The following is a 26,097-nucleotide window of genomic DNA, read 5'->3' as shown; positions in this document are numbered from 1 at the left end:
TGATTATCTTGCCATACCTCATTCACGAATATCACGTAAACGAAAGTTTTTATGTAAATAAAAAGTTAATAATAAAATAAATAACAAAAAACTTTTCTTTTTTTCACAGTAAAAATTTACTAAAATAGAATATATTAGGAAGATCAGCGCGGATATAAAAAAGTTATATGTCTTTGAAAACAGAATTAATAGGAGATTGTTTTAAAATAATTTGCATATGCACTGGTTGACAAATTATTCGAGAAAACCGTGATTAAAAATGAAAAAATTTTACAAAAAATTTAATTTTTCACATTATTTTTGCAATTTCTCTGACGTTTATGAAGATGTATTAACAACTTGTATACTGATAGAAGCGGCCAAATGTACTATTTTCAACGACATCAAAACTGTGTGATAGAATAAACAAAAACAAAGTTATGGGGCCATATATGCCTTAACCTCTTAAAAAGGGGTTCTTGACCCTATCTAGAAAACTGTACGTAGCATTAAAAAAGTAAGTATACAGTTCTTATCAGGGTACCGAGTACTACCAAATTTGGTTACAAGTAGAGCTGCACCAAAATCACTGTTGATCAGTGTTATTTATAGAAAGTTATCGGCACATCAAAAAATTATAAATTTGCTATCGAAAGTCGATTTGTTTTCAAAAATTTTACGATTTCGTATCGGAGGGTTACCATTTTTAAAGGGAGCGTTATCAATTAGTTATCGACGACTCAACGGTTTGTACTAAACAAAAGCCGATAAAACTTCAATACAAACTCAATGACACAGCCAGGTTAGGTTGAACTGGCCGGTCCATCAGGACCTCACATAGACTGAATGAGTCCGTTACCAAAAGTTTCCTCGTATTTGTGATAGGAGAAACTTAGTTAGCCCCGCGCTTGCACCCATATCTTTCTCGCTGGGTCGATGACATACACCTCTCGCATTCTCTTAATCTCGCCCAATCTAATTGGGAGCAAGCTTCCCAACTATTCGCATATGCCCTGGCCCCAACATAAAAGGTGCTTCTCCCAGTCTCGATTATTTCCAGGGATTTCTTACAGTCTAACACACTTTTAGATGCTGTGCTATGCGACATTATTGTCATTGCCTTAATTGCTGCTTGGCTTTCAATATAAAAACTGACGCGGCTAAGGTTTTTTCTTTCAGTGTTTTCCCCGCTTTGGTTTCGGCAACTACTTCCTCTTGGAAAGCGTTACGGTGATCTGGCAGCTTGAAAAATATGTTTATTTACGGATCAGCACAGTGGGGGGGTCTGCCCCACTCCTTCTACTACGTTGAATCCAGTCTAATTTGTATATGTATATAGAAAGAAACAAGATATCTTGCTCGTAGTATGTGGGAGGAGTTCATAGCTATTAATTTGTCATTGCTTTTAAGGACACTTTAGCATAGATACAGATTTTCGAAAATCGTTTGCAAAACTTTAACAACAATGCAAAACAATGTAAACTTCATAAAATGTGATAAGTTAAATCAACTTTAGTTAAGCTTTTAAGGATTTTGTAACTTATTGCTACAGCTGAGGTATTTTACCTTCCTAGACATGTGCAAGTGGAAAGTGGGAAAATGTTCAGTTTCCTTTGGAAGCCCTACTAGTTTATCATAAACCTCGTTTGCATGGGCCGTGATTTTGTCATTGTGATGATAACATAATGCGTATATAATTTTATTATTATTATCCACAAATTTTTATGCTTTAATGGAATAAGAGCTGGTAGTAATTGTAAAACGAAATTTAAACAAGTAAGGAAGGCTAAGTTCGGGTGTAACCGAACATTACATACTCAGTTGAGAGTTATGGAGACAAAATAAGGGAAAATCACCATGTAGTAAAAAGAACCGAGGGTAACCCTGGAATGTGTTTGTATGACATGTGTATAAAATAGAAAGTATTAACGAGTATTTTAAGAGGGAGTGGGCCATAGTTCTATAGATGTAGGCCATTTAGGGATATCGCCATAAAGGTGGACCAGGCCTGACTCTAGAATTTGTTTGTACGATATGGGTATCAAATAAAAGGTGTTAATGAGTATTTTAAAAGGGCGTAGGCCTTAGTTCTATAGGTGGACGCCTTTTTGGAATATCGTTATAAAGGTGGGCCATGTTTGACTCTAGAATGAGTTTGTACAATATGGGTATCAAACGAAAGGTGTTAATAAGTATTTTAAAAGGGAGTGAGCCTTAGTTCTATAGGTGGACGCCTTTTCGAGATGTCGACATAAAGTTGGGCCAGGGGTGACTCTAGAATTTGTTTGTACGATATGGGTATTAAATTAAAGGTATTAAGGAGGGTTTTAAAAGGGAGTGGTGGTAGTTGTATATGTGAAGGCGTTTTCCAGATATCGACCAAAATGTGGACCAGGGTGACCCAGAACATCATCTGTCGGGTACCGCTAATCTAATATATAAAATTCTTCTGTCACGGTTTTAGAGGCTGAACTCTTCCGAAACGGCTAAACCGATTCTCATGAAATTTTGTGAGCATATTGGGTAGGTCTGAGAATCGGCCAACGTCTATATTTTTTTTCGCTACGTGTCTAGGGTCTTGAGATCAAAACGTGGACCCGGGTACCCCTAGAATGTGTTTATACAATGTGGATGTCAAATGAAAGCTGTTGATGAGTGCAATAGTACAGGATAATTTTCATACAACTGGGAGGCTAGGGCCTCGAGATATAGGCCAAAACGTGCACCCGGGTGCCCCTAGAATGTGTTTGCACAATATGGATACAAAATTAAAGCTATTGATGAGTGCTATAGTACAGGATAACTTTCATACAACTGAGAGACTAGGGTCTAGAGATATAGCCCAAAACGTGGACCCGGGTGCCCTAGAATGTGTTTATACAATATGGATATCAAATGAAAGTTGTTGATGAGTGCAATAGTGCAGAATAATTTTCATACAACTGGGAGGCTAGGGTCTCGAGATATAGGCCAAAACGTGGACCCGGGTACCCCTAGAATGTGTTTGCACAATATGGATACCAAATGAAAGCTGTTGATGAGTGCTATAGTACAGGATAATTTTTATACAACTGGGAGGCTAGGGTCTCGAGATAAATCCCAACACGTGGACCCGGGTACCCCTAGAATGTGTTATACAATATGGATATCAAATGAAAACTGTTGATGAGTGCTATAGTACAGGATAATTTTCATACAACTGGGAGGCTAGGGTCTCGAGATATAGCCCAAAACGTGGACCCGGATACACGTAGAATATATTTTTTCATTATGGGTATCAACTTCAAGCCGTTGATGTGTGCTTTAGTACAGAGTAAGTTTTACACCGCTGAGTGACTAGGGCCTCGAGATATAGGCCAAAACATGGACCCGGATACCCCTAAAATGTGTGTGTATTATGGATATCAAATGAAAGCTGTTGCTGAGAGCTCTAAACTTCATTGTGATATTCGATTTAGTCGCATCTACCTGGCAAATCTGATAAATATGCATGCGAAGTCGAAATAAAGACAAGAATTTATAATATCCACATACCTATTTACATACGTCCTATTCGACTTGCCTGAAATTTCGAATATAAATTTGCCTATATTAGTATTTACCTGGCTTTTTTGCGGAAAGTATACCAGAGACGGACTGGGACTGTGATTAGGACTAGGACTGGGACTGAGAATGAGACTCGGAGTGGGACTGGGACTGAGACTCGGAATGGGACTGGAACAAAATACATACGACCCTCTGGGACTGGCAATACGAGGTGAAGAAGAAGGAGAAAAACTTGAGAGAAAAGAAAATAGAGGAGACTGAGAAAGAGATAGAATGAGACGAAGATGGAGATAAAGCGAAAAAGACGGAGGGAGGAGTGAATAAAAAGATTAGGAAAAAATGTAGAGGGGTAGGGCAGAGTTAGATGGAAAAAGCTTATTAAAAGTTATGCAGATAGGGCAAATTTAGGGCAGAACAACGTCTGCCGGGTCTGCTAGTTTATTTATATATGTAATACCACGAACAATATTCCTTCCAAGATTCCAAGGCCTTTTTATTTCGCTCTGCAAACCTTTTTCATTTTCTTCTACTTAATATGGTAGGTGTCACACCCATTTTACCAAGTTTTTTTCTAAAGTTATATTTTGCGTCAATATACCAATACAACTGCCATGTTTCATCCCTTTTTTCGTATTTGGTATATAATTGTGGCATTTTTTTCATTTTTCGTAATTTTCGATATCGAAAAAGTGGGCGTGGTCATAGTCGGCCATTTCGGCCATTTTTTACACCAATACAAAGTGAGTTCAGATAAGTACGTGAACTGAGTTTAGTAAAGATATATCGATTTTTGCTCAAGTTATCGTGTTAACGGCCGAGCGGAAGAACAAACGGTCGACTGTGTATAAAAACTGGGCGTGGCTTCAACCGATTTCGCCCTTTTTCACAGAAAACAGTTATCGTCCTAGAATCTAAGCATCTACCAAATTTCACAAGGATTGGTAAATTTTTGTTCGACTTATGGCATTAAAAGCATCCTAAACAAATTAAATGAAAAAGGGCGGAGCCACACCCATTTTGAAATTTTCTTTTATTTTTATATTTTGTTGCACCATATCATTACTGGAGTTGACTGTTGACATAATTTACTTATATATTGTAAAGATATTAACTTTTCTTTTAAAATTTGACTTTAAAAAAAATTGTTTAAAAGTGGGCGTGGTCGTTCTCCTATTTTGCTAATTTTGATTAAGCATACATATAGTAATAAGAGTAACGTTCCTGCCAAATTTGATCATGATATCTTCAACGACTGCCAAATTACAGCTTGCAAAACTTCTAAATTACCTTCTTTTAAAAGTGGGCGGCGCCACGCCCATTGTCCAAAATTTTACTAGTTTTCTATTCTGCGTCATGATTTCAACTCACCTACTAAGTTTCATCGCTTAATCGCTATTTGGTAATGAATTATCGCACTTTTTCGATTTTTCGAAATTTTCGATATCGAAAAAGTGGGCGTGGTTATAGCCCGATATCGTTCATTTTAAATAGCGATCTGAGATGAGTTCCCAGGAACCTACGTACCAAATTTCATCAAGATACCTCAAAATTTACTCAAGTTATCGTGTTAACGGACAGACGGACGGACGGACATGGCTCAATCGAATTTTTTTTCGATACTGATGATTTTGATATATGGGATTCTATATCTATCTCGATTCCTTTATACCTGTACAACCAACCGTTATCCAATCAAAGTTAATGTACTCTAATGTAATGTATACAAATACAGGGAGAGATATCGAAATACGCCTTTCGACCTCGGTATTTATTTTAGTTATTTAATTCCGATTTTTACTTTGTTCTGTATAACCAATTTTATATCTTGGTTTTTAGTGACATATCCATACATTATTTTTATAGGTTTACCACTCATATTATTGTTGTTGCGTCCACCTATCAACGGGTACCACCACTCGCAAGTTTTCGTCAAATTCCTCTGACAAGAGTCCAAGGAAACTAGGAGTTTCAAGAGGTGTGGACCATGGGGAAGTTACTGTTAGAGGCGTAGATTACATATTACAATCGAAAAGATGGTTGACATCATGTGGGGAAACATCGAATGCAGGACATATATTGAGTAGAAACCTGTTACGGTAGCCAGAACGAAGTTCGGCCAGTGTGACTTGTGTCTCTCTTGGAAATCTGCATTCTTCTTTTGCAAGGGTAGGATAGTGCATGTTCATAACGGGGTTCACTGGGCGCTCTTACAGTTAGGGCGCCTTCTTGTACTTATTTGTATATAAATGATTCTTTAGCATGTGTTTTCAAATTTCCACAAAGGCTATTTTAGAAAGTTTACCAACCAATAAATAATTAAAGACAAGGCGTGATCATAAGAGATTGAGGCAGAGTTTTTTTTGCTAATCGGGACCTTTACGCCGACCCCGAACGGCATCTGCAAGGCAGATGAATTTTCACTGAGAAGCTTTTCGTGACAGAAATACACTCCGAGTGTTTCCCACATGATTTCCGATTGGCGATCAAGCTTAAAAACTTGTTTTCTAAATTTGATGTTGCATTGCCCAAGATTTTAGCCCAGCGACTTCGGTGTGGTAGGCGGAGATATGGTGCTCATGGTCTTGTCATCAGGTTGTCCGGTAGGTAGGTGAAATGGCTACAACCCTGGTCGCCGAAGTAGCTATTTAAAGCCGTTTTGATGTCATATAACTCGTCTAAATCTACGGAATGTTACAGTCAATGTATTACAACCAGCAAGATTTGTTGATAAAATTAAGAATGTTCGGGATTGCTATCACAGATAGACCTCTGAGGTCTTCTAGAAACGGGGTTCCAAGTAATCTTAGTCGGACTCTAGCTAGAGCCGGACATTTACACATAAAGTGTTCTACTGTCTCCTTGGCATTTGGATCTTTGCAGCTTCTGCAGTAGTCGTTATACGGAATGCCCATCTTTTCCGCATGCGTACCTACTGCCCAATGACCGGTGCAGACTGCTATCAGTTTGCGTGTGTTGGCCCTGGATTTGTTCAGAAGGCTTCTCTCATCAGGTTGTCAACTACGTACGAAATATTGAAAAGTCTCTCAAAAACTGATAGCAAAATTCTGTCCGATCCTTACGATTTTCCTAAATATATAGATCCACGTTTCACCCAGCGAAGCTTTTTGCCATGTGTGTTGAATTTCAATTTAGAGATACTCCTATTTATAAAAAAAAACGTGACGCAGAACGTCGTGAGTTCGAGGAGCTTCAGATACTGGCTCATAGGAATAATGCCCTAAAATTGTACCAAACCATCCGGCGGATGGCGGAAGGTTTCAAGGCCGGGGCAGATTCCTATAGGAATGTTAGTGGTGACCTGATAGCCTCCAACAGAGTGTGCTTAAGCTATGGAGGGAACACTTCTCTTCGTTGCTAGCTATTGAGGGAGAAGACGAACCCGATACCCCAATCGCCGATGATGGGAAACCCGATCCGTCAGCCGACTAAAATTAAGTGAGAATGACAATATCACAAAGCGTCAGGTAATGACCGAGCTGTTCAAATACGGAGGCGAAAGTTGGTAACGAGCATGAATCGACTCCTATGAAAAATATGATCGGATGAGCGCATACCTCCAGATTAGAACTTAAGTGTACTCTGCCCAATCCACAGAAAAGCCGATCCCGAAAATCCGCGCCAATTACCGCAGAATCAGCCTGCTTAAGCTGGCGTGACTTGTTACGACGCGATCAATTAATGATGGTGATGATGTTCAATTGTAATCGACCTCTGAATCAAATTTTATTGAATTCTAAGTATCTAACTTTTTGTTATGTTTGATGTTTATCAAAACTGATCCCAAAGTTCCAATTATTTAAAAAAATTCTAAATATTCTATGCCCGTATGCCACTCAGCGGAAATCTTTCTTTTTGATGCATTGCTTCGGTGTCCCGAATTATGTGTAGGGTCACAAGTTTCGAACTCAGGGAAAGTGTTTTAAAACTCCAAGGCAAGGTTCCACATGACCTGAATACATTTTATAAATATTTCCGAAACTACCCTATCTAAAAGTATTTATTATCCCGATCGCCCCAACGTTGTTGGCAAGTTACCTAAAACCCGACCGAAAAGTTTTCAAATTCGTAAGAGTTTAGGTTAGGTTAGGTTAGGTGGTAGCTGCCCTGATAAGGATAGCTCACTTAGACAATACGAAGGTCCGTTGTGATACCACATACAACAAAAATAACGGTGACTTAGATCTAGCTACTTAGAGAATCGTTGGGTAGCAACGAAAAAGCTCCGAATGATACCGATCTCAACTTTGGATAAATCCTCGGGAGATCCAAGTGAGTCGCGACCGAAGTACCTTCGCCTAGTTCTGGCAAAGGCTTGGCAATCAAGCATAAAGTGATTTGGTGATTCTACCTCATCATTCTCCATACAGCTGCAGCAGGATGAATTTTCCAATATATTGAGACGTACTGCATGGATACCCATGGGACAGTGCCCTGTCAAAACCCCAATGACCATTGATAGATGAGCCTTAGTGAAGCCAATTATTTCAGCAGACCTCCTGCCATCCACTTTCAGCCAGAAAGATCTTGCTACCCCGCCAGAGGTGGTGTCCGCCCAACATTTGGTGACTTAATTCGAGGCCCAGCTATGGACGAGCAATCCCAAAATCCCTACAGCCATCTTCAGCTGGTTCAGTTGTACCGATGCGGGCTAAGAGATCCGCTTGACAGTTGCCCGGGATATCACTATGGCCCGGGACCCAGATAATCTTAATTGTAAAATAATTCGATGTAATCGCAAGCGAGATCGGGCACTCCCAGACCACCCTCGATCGCACTGTAGTTGAGCTCAAGGCCTTGATAGCCGCTTGGCTATCAGAGTTGATGTTAAATTCCCTAAACGTGGTAGCACTGGATAGTATTTCATTCACCGTATCCTTAATCGATCAGCCAACTTAAACTTGCGGCTTACATTTAGCCCTGAACAATTTCGACCCATCCGTGAACAAGTTTACTGGTCCCATGCCCCAGATAATTCCTCTTCCCTACTCCTCTCTTTGTGGAATAACTGGGGTGAAGGTTGTATAGAGAGTAAGAGTTTATTATTGCAACAATTTTTCCTCTCATGTATCATTGTTATCGGGTCCTGATATATGTTTCGAGTTTCAAGACTCTGGCTCCACGATAAGTGACTCAAAATCGACTTCAAAATTTCCCAACTTTGTACTGAAGCTTCCGGACAAACATGAAATAAAGAATGTAAAAAGAGTGTGTATCAATGGTAGGAAATACACATTGGCGCTCACAGCTAAGCATTGTTTCCGAAGTTACTGAAATTGTAATAGTTTTTGATTCCATGTTCGCTTTGAAAAGTCATCTTACCTATACAAGCGAACGCTGCACGGCATACTCTAGTAAATAATAAATGCCTTAACAGTCATATAAGCAATTTCTGCAAATTACATTTCAAAGCAATGTTTAAGTAATATAAAAACAAAAAAATAGTTACAGGCACACAAACTTAAAACATAAATAAATATGAAAATAGCGGTTTAATAGAAAACATTGCTAACAACTGCAGCTCCTCCACATCGCAAATAACTGGAAGCTGAGTTTTGCATGGGCGGCTAATAAGTATGAGTCGACCATCTTAATTGGTCGTTATGATACCTTCATATATCCATGTGCATATAGTCAAAAGGGTTATTATTACCTTTATATTAAGTCGGTTTCATGTTTGTCCCCTCATTTCCATACGAATTTTTGCCCCACGGAAAACTCTTTTTCGGTAACTTCCTGTTGAGCTAGACACTTGATACATAGAACATAGTTGAGATCTGAGAGACATTACAATGTCAGTGAAAAAAAAATCCGCAAGGTGGCGCACGGATCGAGATATACAGAAAATTTAGTTTAAAATGTAATTTTTGCGAACGACTTTTAATTAACTTCTCGGTGATCCAGAGACTTAAAACTTAGCACACAGATTGCGAGTCGATGGCACTACAATTCGTGGAAACAAAATGCCGCCAGGTGGCAGACGAATCGAGATAAACGAAAATCCCTGAAAATTCCTGAAAAACGCAGGGAATCTTGCAATCGATTTTTGAGTTACTTCCCGGTAAGCTGGAGATATGAAGCTTGATCCGTAAGTCAGAACCCGGTGACAATGCAATGTTTTATGAAAAAGGTTCCGCTAGGTGGCGCATGGATCGAGATATTAGGAAAATTGGTTTTAATTTGAGAATTTTTCAATCCGTTTTTAACTAACTTGCCTGTTACCTAGAGACTTGTAACTTAGCACATGGTTCGAGACCCGGTGGCAATATAATTTATAGAAAACAAAGTTCCGCTAGGTGGCGTGCCAATTGAGATAACTACAAATCTCTGAAAAACGAGGGGAATCTTGTGATCGATTTTTGAGTAACTAGCCGGTGAGCTAGAGATTTGAAACTTGGGCAGTGGATCAGAACCAAGTGACAATGCAACATTTGATCAGAAAAAATCTGCTAGGTGGCACGCGGATCGAGATAGTAAGAAAATAAATTTTAATTTGGGAATCTTTCAATCCATTTTTAACTCACTTCCCGCTTACCTAGAGACTTGAAACTTGGCACTTAGTTAGAGGTCTGGTGACAATACAACTTATAGAAAACAAAGTTCCGCTAGATGGCGCGCTAGTAAATATAACTGCAAATCCTTTAAAAAGGGGGAATCTTGCGATCGATTTTCGAGTAACTTCCCGATGAGCTAGAGACATGAAATTTGGGCCGTAAGTCAGAACCCGGTGACAATGCAATATTTTATCAAAAAAAATTCGCTAGATGGCGCATGCATCGAGATATTGAGAAAGCTTGTTTTAAATTGGGAATCTTGCAATCGATTGTTAACTAACTTCCTGGATATCTAGAGACTTGAAACCTGAAATATAGTTTAAAACTCGGTGACAGTGTGTTTGATCAAAAAATTTGAGCTACGTAACGCACAAATCGAACTATTTAGAAGATTAGGCCATACCTTCATGGCTAGCCTCTTGAGTGTTGCAGGCGTTGTAGAATTCCACCTCGTTGAAGGCCCAACTCAATGCACGTCATTGCATATATACTTTCAGGCGTATGTGAATTTCACCACGATTTTAAGCTGTGCAAATTAAGTAGCGAAACGAGGTGGAATTCTCTTGTTATGATGCGAGGTGGATTTCTGTTGTTTTCGCCAGTGTTGTCAGCGAAAATTACACTAGTTCTCTTAAATCTTGCTATTTTGAACAAATAAATAAAGATAAGAATTTTCACTTAGGAATTACTTAAATTACTAATCAAAGGTTCAATTGTCTTTTTGCAGGCAGTACTAAAAAATTGAAAATAAAAAGATTATAAAAAATGTTTAAGAACTACCTTTATATAAATTGACCAAAAAACAGAAGGCAATTTTTCCTTTAATACAGACATAGTCTTGTTGAATTTTGACTAAAAAACTATAACAAAGCTCTTGTAAAAGAAGTTTGGGATTTAAAATTATAAAGGTAGAGTACGTTTTTAAATTTTATTTAATCAATTAGTTAATCCCAAGTACATTGTTTGCCTTAAATTGAAAGATTGCGCTCCAGCTTTATAGTTTTAAATACCAAAATTCTTACAAGAGCTATTGTTAAAGTTTTTTTAGTCAAAATTCAACAAGACTATGTCTGTATTAAAGGAAAAATTGCCTTCTATTTTTTTGGTCCATTTATATAAAGGTAGTCCTTAAAATTTTTTTATCTTCTTTTTATTTTTATAATGAACTAGCAGACCAGGCAGACGTTGTTCTGCTCTAAATTTGGTCTATCTGCATACATCTTAATAAGCTCTTTCCGTCTAACTCTGCCTCCCCCCTCTTATATTTTTCTTAATCTTTTATTCACTCCTCCCTCCGTCTTTTTCGATTCATCTATCTCTATTTCGTCTCAAACTATCTCTTTCTCAGTCTCCTTCTCCTACCCTCATTTCTCTTCTCTCAAGTTCTTCTCATTCTCCTTCATCTCTTATTGCCAGTCCCAGAGGGTGGTCCTAATCCCAGTCCCAGTCCGTCTCTGGTCTAATTCCCGGAAAAAAGGATCGTAAATACTAATACAGACAAATTAATACACCAAATTTCAGGCAAATCGAATAGGACGTACATAGGTACATATATAGGTATATGGGTATTATTAATTCATGCCTTTATTTCGGCTTCGCATGCTTATTTATCAGTTTTGCCAGGTTGATGCTACTAAATCGAATATTACAATGGAAATTACTTTAAAGCTCTCAGCAATAGCTTTCATTTGATATCCATAATTCACACACATTGTACAGGTATCCGGGTCGACGTTTTGGCCTATATCTCAAGACCATTGTCACCCAGCGATATAAAAATTACTATGTACTAAAGGACACATCAACAGCTTTCATTTGCTATCCATATTACACACACCTTCTAGGGGTATCCGGGTCCACGTTTTGGCCTATATCTCGAGACCCGCGTCACACAGCGATATAAAAATTACTTTGCACTAAAGCACACATCAACAGCTTCAATTTGATACCCATAATATAAAAACACCTCCTAGTATTACCCTGATCCACATTTTGGCCTTTATCTCGAGACCCTAGTCACCCAGGGATATGAAAATTACCCTGTACTAAAGCACTCATCAAAAGCTTTCATTTGATATCCATTTTGTATAAACACATTTTAGGGGTGCCCGGGTCCACGTTTTGGCCTATATTTCGAGACCCTAGTCACCAATACGTATGAAAACTACACTGTACAAAAGCACTTATCAACAGCTTTCATTTGATGTCCATATTATATAAACACATTCTAGGGGTGCCCGGTCCACGTTTTGGCCTATATCTCGAGACCCTAGTCACCAATAGGTATGAAAACTACCCTGCAGTAAAGCACTCAGCAACAGCTTTCATTTGATATCGATATTGTATAAACACATTCTAGGGGTGCCCGGGTCCACGTTTTGGCCTATATCTCGAGACCCGAGTCACCCAGGGGTACGAAAAATACTCAGTATCAAATTACTCATAAACAGATTCCATTTGATACCCATATTGTACAAACACATCCCAGGATTACCCAGGTCCACTTTTTGATATCAAGACCCTAGCCAGAACGGGATAAAAAGTATCGTATGTCCTCTCCACCAATTTTCAGCCAAATTTGTTCATCCGTTCTTGAGTTATGCGTAGTGTAACTAACACGACTTTCTTTATATAGCATTTTTCTAAAAAAAAAAGCATAACTCTAGAATGGCTAAACCGATTTGGGATTTCAAAATCAACTAACCATCATCTCTCCTTCCCGTATCTTTCCTAAAAATTTCATGGCAATCTTTTTATCCGTTCTCGAGTTATGGAGTGACGATCAAATTGTACACTTCTTTTTATATATACATAGATTTTGTGTTATCTAGAAAAAGTGTTGGTTGCGTCTTCTCTATAGCGAAGTTAATACAGTACGGATATAGCTTTTTACGTTTTAAAGCTTTCGCGCTTAATGCTTTTCACTCGTTTTTTTATAGAACAGCAAGTATGTAGGTGTTTGTTCAGGTATTCCTGTACAAAAGTAAATTATCATATGGCGGTTGCCATTTGCTATTGTAGAATAAATAGTAAAAACTAATTGCAAATGAGTTCCCCGAAAAATAAAAAAAAATTATAAAAACGTTAACCGTTGATACACACATACATATGTATATAGACATGTATATGATATTAAGCATCCGTTTTCGCAAAAATTAAAACTATAAACTTTAAGGTTCTTTTGAATGAAATAAAAACTGTATCTTAGACTTTAAATAGGCTACTAAGTAGAGACTACAGAGATGCTTTGGTAAGTTTGAAGAAACTGAATTCATTTGAAAAACGGGACCCTTAATACAAGCGGAGGTCTTGAGTTTGTTGATGCCAACATTCCCAGTATGCAAGAAGTGCTATGTGTATATATATAGAAGGCGCTATAACCACCGAAGAGATTTTAGGCCGAGCTTCTCTTCGTATTTGCATCGTGCTCCTTTTATATATTTTTTATTTTCAAATTTGCTGAACGGGATCTAAATGTATTATGCCGATTCCAAACGCCATCTGGAGTGTTTGCCAAATCATTCCAGAGGGGCGACTTCGCTTAGAAAAACGTTTGTTCTAATTGAAAAAAATTGTTTTTAAAATTTGTAATGTTGCTTTGCTCGGGGCTTGAACTCACCATATTAAGGGTGGTAGGCAGAGCATGCTACCACCACACCACGGTGGCTGCCACAAATTTGTAGTTACTTAGTGAAAACCAAGCATAAGTCTCCGGAATTACACGCGCATGCACAATCATAAGTAATTTGAAGCTTACGTCCTTTAAGCACCCCTGCAAAAATTGTTGGATTACGTGTTTCATTTTTTTCATGTTGGAGTACTCTAACAATACTCCTTTGCAATGCGTTTGCAGACCACCATCAGCCGATCATTGCTCGTGTTTTAACGAACGTGATCATGACACGATGACGATCGAACAGATTTTCCAAAAGTAAAATATTGCGTGCAAATAACTGATAATAAAATTTACTATGATAACTCGGATAAAATGCAATCGCGCAACTGGTTTTATGTATACATACTATAGTATAGAGAAATATTCCATTTGAAAACCAAATCGTTTTAATTCCCATTTTGCACGGTTACTATTAAACCTATGGCGGCCACCGTGGTGTGATGGTAGCGTGCTCCGCCTATCACACCGTATGCCCTGGGTTCAACTCCCGGGCAAAGCAACATCAAAATTTTAGAAATAAGATTTATCAATTAGAAGAAAATTTTTCTAAGCGGGGTCGCCCCTCGGCAGTGTCTGGCAAGCGCTCCGATTGTATTTCTGCCATGAAAAGCTCTCAGTGAAAACTCATCTGCCTTGCAGATGCCGTTCGGAGTCCGCATAAAACATATAGGTCCCGTCCGGCCAATTTGTAGGGAAAAATCAAGAGGAGCACGACGCAAATTGGAAGAGAAGCTCGGCCTTAGATCTCTTCGGAGGTTATCGCGCCTTACATTTATTTATTTTTTTTTATACGACACATAATTCAAAAATATAATACTATACATAGTATTTACATATATCTACGAAATAAAATACAAATACATACTACCTACTACCTACAACCGACATACATATAGTTAAAAAACCAACCACCAAAATTGCAGATATTTAAAGCTCGCGTAGGAGTACTTTGTCATTTGATCCTCTGTAGGTGCTCCATGGAATACTACAGTGAAAGTACTTTGGAAAGTACTCTCACGTATGTACTCTATGGAATACTCACAAACAAAGCGAGAGTGGGATCACCTACTCCTCTCCTAGGACATCGCAATGTGAATTGGAGCACATTTTTTGTATGAATACAGATTAGTTTTGGAACACTCCTATACTCCTAAAGGAGTATTCTTTACATTATTTATGGAGTACTCGCGTTTTTTTGAAGGGACGGTTAAAGAAACGTTTTGCTGTTTCTCTTTCGTCTCTTTATATAAATAAATGCAGTATTATAACTTTTTTGTTTATCAACCCTTCAATTGAAATTTGTTTGCGCTGCATAGATATAAATATGTCTTCGAATGAGTAACTGTGTAAGTAAGCGAGTAAAATGAACAAGTCGCTATTGTGTGGTACTTTTAAATTGTTGTTGCGGTTACACTTGCTACCACCAGCCAAAGTGTCAGACTCAGCAATTGTGTGTGCAAACGAATAGCCAGCAAGTAAGTAATTGTTGAAGGACTAGTAAAGTAAGTCAGTAAACAAATCTAGTTGATTGTCATAAAAACTATGCTGCATTAAATATGTATAAGTGGCAACACTGCTCTACACAGCGAAGCGTTACATTGTGGTAACTTAATCACCCACCAGAAGACCAAAAACAAAAGTACAGCAAATTGGTAGCAATTGGAGCAGAGAGCTTGGAACTATGCAGCTTTGCAACAAAGTTGGCTTGCGTGATGCACTTTTGTGGGTGTAAGTGTATTTGTATGTGTGTCTCTGTGTAAACGTGCCTGAGAGTGTGATTGTGTTTTTGCCTTGAAATTTAGCACTGTAAGCGAGAAAAAAAGGGGCGTAACAAACGCGATTGAAGAACACAGTTAAGATGTTCCAGATGTAAATTAAAGGAGAAAAGGGAAATGGGGGAGAAGAGGGGAACATGATGATACTGCTGTAAGTGTTGAATTGCTTACAAATCATTATATATGTATGCACACAGCAATAGCATCAGCAGAAAAATCTACAAAAACAATACCAATACCATAATATTTAACACTTCAAGGCTGCATTGGCAATCCAACTACTCTATTATGTTAAGTGTGTGAGTGTGTGAGTATGTGACTGTGGCATTTTGCTATTTTTATGATTGTTGACTTCCTCAAGCAGCACATAAAGTTTTCAAGCATTCACTAACACACACACACACACACAGACTTGCACATATGCTCACTTGCACTGTCATTCGAGTGAGTAAAAGTAACAAGTCACAATTGCATGCATTTAAGTTGTGAGCGTGCAGCGCATATTAAAGTGTAATTTTAACTGTGAATCGCATATGTAGCAAATAATCTTCATAAATGTTTATATACGTAACACATATTTGTGTATAACCATAAAAATGCAACTGATTAAGTAGTATTAAAAAATAAATTTTGCCATGAAAATATAACAATTTCAGAAATAATTTTTAAGAGCATTACAAAGTGAGACTTTATGTTGCAGACATTTTTGTTAAAATCTCGGGTGAGCAATAAAAATTAAAATTTCACTTGCTCGAATATGCTGGATACTGATCGTCGTATTCAACCCCAACTGAGTCGTTACAAGACCATATTGGCAGCTTAGAAATCAAAGGAAGAATAACTCTTAACAAGTGCTTCTTTGGACATAAGCAAATGGAAAGTAAAGAACTTTGCTTTTTGCGAACATAAATCACGCTTTACAAGTCGCTTATCGTACCTGTCCTAATGTATGACTCAAAATCACAGATGGTGTCGAGAGAAGATGAGACGACTCTTGGAGTGCTCGAGAGAAAAGTTCTCCGGAAGACTTATGATCCTGGGCTTGAAAGCCGACTGCGAGCATCGAAGGAGATACAATGACGAGCTTTGAGCAGATATGAGTTGACCTTTCTTGGTGCTCCCAATTGGTGTCAGTTATCGCGAAACCTTTACCTTTTATAACCTTTCTATAACGAATCGAAATGTCTGTTCGCATGACATTAAATCTCAGCGAATCACATTTACAGAAAATCTGATATCACTGTTCAGCATAGCCTAACACAGTTTAAAACATTTTAAGATCAGCACATACTCCACACTTTCAATTATCAATTTTTGTTATCCACAAACGATAGGTACCTGACCAAGATGTCTCCGTACAATTAAGGATGTGTTCCGCAGAAAAATCAATTAAGAATGTATACTTATCTTAAATTTGGTAAAGAGACCATTCAGAGCTTGGTGACCGAGCATCCAGGCACGAACTTTACTGCCAACTTTCTAACGAAGAGACCGCATTACTCCAAAAAAAAGCTTTATTATCAACTTTGAAAGCTGTAGAGCCTCCATTACTCTGAAGAAAAAGGTTTCTTCGAAATCTGCAGATACCGGGAACGCCTAATTGTCAACTTACCCAAAAGTGAACTCCCCTCGCGTTTGAGGGGAAGTCACAGCCTCGTGTATCTATCACTAGGATGCCGATCCCAATGACAAGAGCTTAAACCTGTGTTCGAATTTCATTTTACGATCCGTAATCGAAACTCATTTTTCAAATCACAATAGCTCTAAAAAGGTGAATCGGACTAACGGAATGGTTATGATTGATTTCCATAAGGTTAGTTGGATCAGCTCTTTTATATAGATACAGATAAGGCAAGTTTGTCATGAGCTTAATGATATATGTGACAATTTTTAGAAATATATTGACGATTGCATAGTTATTGTTTGATTGAAAATGGTTTCAATCCTAGCACATAATACGGGCCTGTATGTGAGTATCTATGATACATTGTATACAGATCACAACTGGCTTTTCCTGCACCCCACAGTTTTTAATAATGACCATGATGAGATCGCGCAAGCGATACACAGCGCCCAAATTGCCCCCTTTCGGGTAAATCACCACTATGGATTAGATAGCCATGTTAGTATGATCACCTTTTATGATCTCTTTATCTACCGCGGACATATTGTAAATCCCTTATCCGCAGGGGGTATAAAGGTGATAGTTGGGAATAGAGCTGTAATTAAAAAGCTTTCAATAAGTGTGGTCCTTATAAATAAATATCTGATATCTATCGTGTTCTGTGCTCGCTAGTCTAAGACTCCAGCCATTAGAAGTGACACATCTAGGGTCTGAAACGCTTTTAGTAGGGGATAGAGTTATTTTACAACATATGTCTTGGTTTTTGATATGGTTATTCAGTTTGGTTGTTGAACAAACTTCTGCTAAAACTATGGAACCATTCAGTTTGTGTGAGGTCCTCACAGACCGCCCAGTTCAGCCTAACTAAACCTGTTATTGATTGTTAAGCCAATTATTCGTGACCAAGCCTGCTCTTGTTATTATTGTAACACTTGCAGCATTTACTTTTCTCTTGAAAGCTGCTACTATGAAAGTTGCTAGTTTCTGCGGTAGAAGTGCTCTATTAGGACGGCAAGTTAATTTTTAACTCAGAGTTTACCCGACGTGAGGGGTTAAATTAATGATTTTTTGACCAATTTTTTTAATTAGCTCTAAGCTAAAAAAAAAATAACTTGCCATTCTGCAAGTGGGCCTTAAAGTTGTACCATTTATATGGGTTTCAATTTTTTCAAAAAAGAAACTCTTTTAATCAAGCTAGCATACGAACACCATGGCGTATACATAACTTTTCAAATAATATAATATATGTTTGTCAGTTGTGCATAGCATACAGAACATATTAATATTATTATCCCAACGGAATATTGTAGTGGCTTAATCGAATCATTGCGATTAATATAGGCATTAAAGTGTTTCAAAATAAAAAGCATTTCTCATTTGTGTGATATGGGTGTTTCCATGAAAGTGTCAACCAAAAGCAAAAATATAAAATTCTGCCTAGGATAGTTTTATAGATGCCAATCGTAACTTGCATATGTCGTCCTTTAAAAGACCAAATATTGACCCGATTTATTGGCTGGTATAGAAGATATTAACGGTTTATCAAACATACTTAAATAGTTAAAAACAAACGTTGGGTTAAGTTTCAACATACCGCCCTAATATTGCAATATAGCCATAACTCAAGTAAGATTGTCGATATGTATGTTCATCAAATTATTATGTGCTGTCAAACTGACTGATAAAAACGTTTAACAATAGACGGGTTGAAGGCTGTGGTGTCTTTAAGGATCGCGATTTTTCGCAAGCGTTCGGACGTTGCAGTGCATTTATCGGACAGCAATACTCCAAGCAATTCATTTCGTAAGCCTTTAGATCGCTATAAAGTAGCTTTGTACCGCTTTCGGAAAACATTTGTAATTTTCGTTGCCGATTGCCGTTTATAGGTTAGGTTAGGTTAGGTTCAAGTGGCTGCCATCCGAATCGGAGCGGCTCACTTAGGCCTTCATCGGCCCATTGTGAAACCACACGGATTTATTCCTACCCTCCTAATCAAGCCACTTCGTTGAGTTTGTGAAGGTAACTAAGCGTCGTGTATTGACCTCAGCTATATCAGTCAGATCTACAAGAAACATCTTGCCCATGAAACGTTTCCTTTTTTTACCGAGCCCTGGACATTCGCAAAGTAGATGCCTAACAGTTTCAGGCTCTTCTTCGTTGCCGCAGCTTCTACAATAATCATTAAATGGAGCGCCAATCCTTTCCGCATGCGGTCCAATACAGATGTGACCAGTGAGAAGACCCACAACTAAGGAAAGATCCCTCTTACGGAAGATGAGAATCTTACGCGATCTCTACTCATTTCATTCCGGTGAGTTTTTCCGTGTGGCATCCATCATGATGCTTCTACCTAGCTCCCGCTTCCATCAATAGCGCCTCCTTTATCTTGAGTTTCCAGATGGACAGCGGCATGCCCAACTTCTTGCAGGATGGCGAAAGTGGAAGGGAGGTACAGTTTCTTGCAAGGTCATCCGCCATCTCATTACCTGGTATGCCCCTATGCCCCGAAACCCATACCGGATGCAGAGCAAACTGTTCAGCCATCACGTTAAGTGATCTGCGACAGCCTACTACGGTTTCAGAATTAGTTATGATTGTGTCAAGGGCTTTCAGCGCTGCTTGACTGTCTGAGAAAATATAAATGTGCCTCTGAGAGACTACTACAAGGCAGTCCACAGCGTCTTGTATGGCTACAAGCTCAGCTTGAAATACGCTGCAGTGACCCGGAAGGCGAAACGATCTTTGTATGTCTAATCGTTCCAAATATACACCCCCTACGACCCTGTTTCCCATATTAGATCCATCTGTGTAGGTTTTTATTGCTGTCAGTGGGCCAATATGTGTCATTCACCCACTGTTCCCTCTCAGGGATTAATATCTCGTATCCCTTGTTAAAGTTGCTATGTGGTTGGCAGAAATATTTCCATTCTGGTATACAGAATCTGTCTAAAATCTCAGTATATTTGCATCGAGACCATGTGGTCAGTTTACTCAGCCCAATAGCTGCACATGAGTAGGAGCTACCTTGCGGTGGAATTCTACAACGCCTGCAACACTCATGAAGCTAGCCATGAAGGTATGCCCTAATCTTCTAAACAGTTCCACGTGTGCGTTACATAGCTGACATTTTTTGATCAAACATTGCACTGTCACCGAGTTTTAAACTATATTTCAGGTTTCGAGTCTCTAGATATCCAGGAAGTTAGTTAAAAATGGATTAAAAAATTCCCAAATTAAAATTTGTTTTCTTACTATCTCGATCCGCGTGCCACCTAGCGAATTTTTTTGATCAAATGTTGCATTGTCACCGGTTCTGACTTACGGCCCAAGTTTCATGGCTCTAGCTAATCGGCAAGTTGCTCAAAAATCGATCGCAAGATTCACCTCGTTTTTAAAGGGTTTGCAGTTATCTTGACTAGTGCGCCACCTAGCGGAACTTTGTTTCTATAAGTTGTATTATCACCAGGCCTCTAACTAAGTACCAAGTTTCAAGCCTCTATGTAACCGAGAAGTTAGTTAAAAATGGATTGAAAAATTCCCAAACTAAAATTTGTTTTCTTACTATCTCGATCCGCGTGCCACCTAGCGAATTTTTTTTTGATCAAATGTTGCACTTTCACCGGGTTTTGACTTACGGCCCAAGTTTCATGTCTCTAGCAAACAGGCAAGTTACTCAAAGATCGATCGGAAGATTCCCCTCGTTTTTAAAGGATTTGCAGTTATCTTGACTAGTGCGCCACCTAGCGGAACTTTGTTTTCTATAAGTTGTACTGTCAAGAGGCCTCTAAATATGTGCCAAGTTTCAAGTCTCTAGGTAACTGGGAAGTTAGTTAAAAATGGATTAAGAAATCCCCAAATTAAAATTTGTTTTCCTACTATCTCGATCCGCGTACCAACAGCGAATTTTTTATTTTTTTTGATCAAATGTTGCATTGTCACTAGGTTCTGACCCACGGCCCAAGTTACAAGTCTCTTGCTCACCGGCAAGTTACTCCCAAATCGATTGCAAGATTCTCCTCGTTTTTCAGGGATTTGTAATTATTTCAATTAGCACGCCACCTAGCGGAACTCTGTTTTCTATAAATTGTATTGTCACTAGGTCTCGAAATATGTGCTAAGTTAGAAGTCTCTAGGTAACCGCGAAGTTAGTTAAAAATGGATTGAAATATTCTCAAATAAAAATTAATTTTCCTAATATCTCCATCCATGCGCCTCCTAGCGGAATTTTTTTGATAAAATATTGCGTTTTCACCGGGTTTTGACTCAAGTTTCAAGTCTCTAGCTCACCGGAAGTTACTTAAAAATCGATCGCAAGATTCCCTGCGTTTTTTCAGGGATTTTCGTTTATCTTGATTCGTCTGCCACCTGGCGGCATTTTGTTTTCCACGAATTGTAGTGCCATCGACTCGCAAACTATGTGCTAAGTTTTAAGTCTCTGGATCACCGAGAAGTTAGTTAAAAGTCGATCGCAAAATTTCCATTTTAAAATTAATTTTCTGTATATCTCGATCCGTGCGCCACCTAGCGATTTTTTTTTCACTAGCGTTGTAATGTCTCCCAAATCTGAACTATGTTCTAAGTATCAAGTGTCTAGCACAACGGCAAGTTACCGAAAAAGACTTTTCCGTGGGTCAAAAATTCGTAATGAAATGAGGGGACAAACATGAAAGCGACTTAATATAAAGGTAATAATAATAAAAAGCAATTTATCATTTCTTATAAATCTTCTCCAATATAAATATAATTTGTTTAAGTCTTGAAATATGCAACACATTTTGACTTATCGTTAAATTGATTAGAACAATTTTAAATACCTGAAAAACTTGAAACAACCAATGCAAAAACAGAAGCGTTGAGAAAACTTCACTGCACAGGACGCATATGTACCGGAAATGAGGACAGTTAAAAGTCAATTAAATATCTGCTTCTTCAATTAACTCGTTGAACATTAATGAAAAACTTTTTCACATCAGTCTGTATTACTGAATTGCTTGTTGAAGCAAGTATAGCACTTTTTAATTACTTCAATTAGCTTTAAGGTATTTTTAATATAAATATCATACGGTTATGCATGTATGTGTTTTTATAGCGGTGTGTATGTGTGTGCACTTTTTAATATAAATTACTGCAAGTTTTTTGCAAAGTTACGTATGCGTTTAATTTTCCACTAAAATAATTTTTCACACAAAACAGTAAATATTTATTTAGTATCAAACATTTGTGAGCGACAAAAAATGCATTTTTAAATAAATGCTATGAGAAGATACCATAATTAAATATTAAACTTGCAAAAAGTAAAACTCATTTAAACACAAGCAAAAAAAAACAATTTGAAAAAATTTGCACATTGTAACATATTTTTAGGCGCGCACGCCTGTATTTACACAAGCGATTAAAGACATCCTTTTGTTACGACAACAAAATACAATAAACAAATATATAGCTTATTTGTTTTTTGCTGTGCCTTTAAGCGACGACAAAATTCGTTTTTATTTTGCTTTTTTTCTTCTTTACTTTCTGTGTAGCTTTTTCACTTCTTAAATTTGTTTTTGCTTTTCTAACTTTTTAGAATTTTATTTTTTTTTTTTTCGCTTTTCTTTACTTCTTTTTCCTCTTTTTTTTTGCGATCCTTTTGTTTTTATTATCTTTTTCTGTTTTATTTGTTTCACTTCCTTGACACGCACATCCGTTCTGTCGGCCGTACCACACACAATGTATTTGCGTGAATATAAGCTTTCTAATTTCAGCCCAAGTATATTCTAGTATTCATTTTTTAAAGTCGAACCGAAATTGCCGTAGTCACGCAATCTGAATGAACTAAAGTCTTTCGCCGCTTGAATTGCACTGAAATGCGGCACTACAATGGCAAAGGACTTCAGTTGTGTGATGCCCTGCGATGCGATGTACAGTGATGGCAAATACGACGACAACAACGACGGCGCTTAACTAAGCACCGGCAGGATATATGTACGTACATTAGAGTGTTATACTTTTAGGAGATTTTGTTTCTTCGAATAATTAGGAGGGAGAAAAAAAGAAGAAAGAGGGAAGAATAGCACGCATAAGTAAAATAGAAGGAAATTAAAATCAAAATATAAATTAATAAATCAATAAATATTAAAGGTAAAAAAGATGAGCAGAAGGAGGCATTGGGATAATGTTGCATTTGCTGTTGTTTTTATTGTAACCGCAAAAACGCTCTCGCATACTATCACCTTCTAGTCCCATCCCGACTGCTTCGGAAAAGAATTTTTTTTGCTCTTCAAACCTTGGGACTTACAGATTTTATTTGCATTTTACGACAGGATGGCTTACCGCGGAAGTATACTTAGCCGGTAGCTATATTAATGAAAGCAAGGAAACAGGATAATGGCTTCGGTAAGGACTGTGTTTTCAGCTATTGCTGTCGCTAATGCGGATTTGCCTTATAGATCAAGTTAAGGCCACCCTTATAGCCCAGTTACAGTTACGGTTACAGTAAAAACTGCGGGTACAGTTACGTTTTCAGTTAAGTTTCAACTTAATGTCTCAGTTACTTTTTCACTTAAGCTTAGGACACATTACGTGATAAAATATTATTTGAATGTATTCTTAAGGATTTACTCACATCTAGCGGCAAAAAGGTGCCCCTATCGCTCCATATCGCGTCGCTTTGTGTCCACGCTATTTTGGAGTTACTATTCCGGTTACATTTACGGTTCCAGTCAAGATTATAGCTACGGTCACGAAACGTTTCCACATTAAGGTTACAGTCATGTTTACAGTTACGGTTACAATTACAATTTCAGTTACGATTACAGCTATAGGTTGCAGATATAGTCACAGTTATGGTTACAGCAACGGTTACATTTACGGTTACAGTTACAACTACAGTACAGTTACGATAACGGTTGCAACTGATTTTACGATTAAAATCACAATGCTTACGATTCATATAACTATAAATAAGTAGCAGAATAAGTTTGTAGCACCACAGCTTTAGATTTCAACTCACAAAATGATTCCTTAGCCTTCATCACCATCATTAATCGACGGCAAAACGTCCAGCGATTTTGAGTGTTTGCCCTGTTTGGCCACGAGGGCGAAGTCTTCTTTCACCTACCTCTTTCAACTCAGGGGGGGTTTGCCTCTTCCTCTGATTCCAAATACGGGCGTCGATTGGAATATTTTCTTGTTCTGTGCATATTACCTTTTAAGCCGATGTAGCTGTTGTTGGTTAAGAGTTAATCTCTTCCATCTCTCCTCCTCTTCTTCATCTACTATATTTTCCACTTCCCGTTCGATCCACACTATTTCTTCTAGCACATTCTACATAGAGCCTGTTTTGCACTGTGACCATATGGACCGCCCGGGAAAAAAACTGGTTTGAACAAAGATCCCTATGTAAAAAATTTCAATAATTAAGATTTTTTTAACTGCCCACATCTTGGTTTAATTTAATATCATTTACTTTTTGTAAATCATTCGATATTCAGTTGAATAAAAAGAAAAAAATTGCTCCAGAAAATGAGTCACTCTAAACTACGCACGAACAATTCGTTGGTCAACTACGATGATGTTTATAATGGTAACAACGATAGTGATGATGGTCTACAAGAAGCCAAGTGTCAAAGTCAATTTGCTATTTATTTAAGGAATAGCAACAACAGCAGCAATACTAACGACGACAATGACGTTGACGTTAGCAGAATACTAACAGTTTTTACAGCTTGCATTTGTTTTTAAATTCGAATGAGATCAAACCCGCTCAAAAGCATTGCGAGAGCGCCACTACACAATAATTAAAGAAACAAAGCCAAAAAAATTAATTATTGAAGGGGGTCTATTTTTGTAAGCAATTTCCTCTATTCTCTAGCAAAAAGAATGATGAAAAAAATAAAAGTACTTCAAAGTTTTAGTGGGGCAAGTGCGCAATTGGAGTGAGTATTAGTCAAAAACAGCTGATACGATTTTTCTCAGAATGCTAGTAAGGTAGGAAATTGCGCCAAAACTTTACTTCACAAAGCGCATGCGTCAAATTTTTAGAACAGCACAAAAAATCCCAATATTTAATAGAAATCCTTACACTTACTCTCTGAGTGTGAGTGAATTATCACTCCAAAGAAATTTCTTTCTAAAAACAAACTCCGCTCTAAAACAGCTGCCTTACCCACCTTATAAGTCATTAGGGCAGTTGGCGTAATGTAAACATCAAAAGGGTTATAAAAATAGCACACAAATACAGGCGTAAATTTTCACACACACTTTGTTGAATGCTTATTTGTTGCATTTTACTATGGTTGTGTTTTTTAGTCGTAGTTTGTGTCGTATTTAGGGAGTTGAAGTGAATTTACGATTTGATTTTTTTAAACCTAAGTGAATTGAGCTTAAGCCAGTTTAAAGATGGATTTGATCTTTCCTTTCTGTAGTCTAACTAATACAACTAACGTTCTGATAATGGTGAGAAACACCAAAGGAAATGGCGGCAGATGTCGTATATCCTTAGCGTACTTCACCTACCACACCGAAGGTCCTGGGTTCATGTCACGGGCAAAGCAACATCAAAAATTTAGGAACACTCCGAGTATACTTCTACCATGAAAATTGAAAATGCATGTGCCTGGCAGTTGCTGTTCGGAGTCGTCGTAAAACATGTAGGACCTGTTCCGACACAAATTGGGGGAGGCAAATACCGCCAAGTGTAAATTTTAACGAAGTCTTCCTATCTTATAGTTTTTCCAATGCATTGAGATCCTTACTACTATATAAGTGCCTATTAATGATGATGGTAACTTTAAAACCAGCTCTTTGTCCTTCTGAGACCCATATCTGTCTTTATAGACTATAAATAAATTTCAAGCAAATAGTACTGTAAACAAGGTTTTTTGGAAAACTTCGGCTTATCGTCCACTTTCCGGAAAGAAAATTGTCTCAAGTAGTAACCTG

The 26,097-nt window shown here is 37.9% G+C and overlaps 2 long non-coding RNA genes across 2 annotated transcripts in view; one reads left to right on the top strand and one right to left on the bottom strand.

Annotated features, from left to right (window-relative positions):
* The window catches only part of LOC137237680 (uncharacterized), a 94,476-nt gene extending 71,487 nt beyond the window's left edge, over positions 1-22,989 (bottom strand). The window contains exons 1-2 of the long non-coding RNA XR_010949009.1: positions 22,687-22,989; positions 21,987-22,339 (exon numbers count right to left, since the gene is read on the bottom strand). This is a non-coding gene — a long non-coding RNA (uncharacterized lncRNA). The remainder of the gene's footprint in view (positions 1-21,986; positions 22,340-22,686) is intronic.
* Positions 1-26,097, top strand: part of LOC137237679 (uncharacterized) — a 480,678-nt gene that overhangs the window by 417,296 nt on the left and 37,285 nt on the right. The gene's annotated exons all lie outside the window — the stretch shown is intronic.

This window comes from Eurosta solidaginis, chromosome 1 (genome assembly GCF_040869045.1).
Source record: "Eurosta solidaginis isolate ZX-2024a chromosome 1, ASM4086904v1, whole genome shotgun sequence".
In the NCBI taxonomy this organism is placed as follows: domain Eukaryota; kingdom Metazoa; phylum Arthropoda; class Insecta; order Diptera; family Tephritidae; genus Eurosta; species Eurosta solidaginis.
This window is presented reverse-complemented; position numbering and strand designations above follow the sequence as displayed.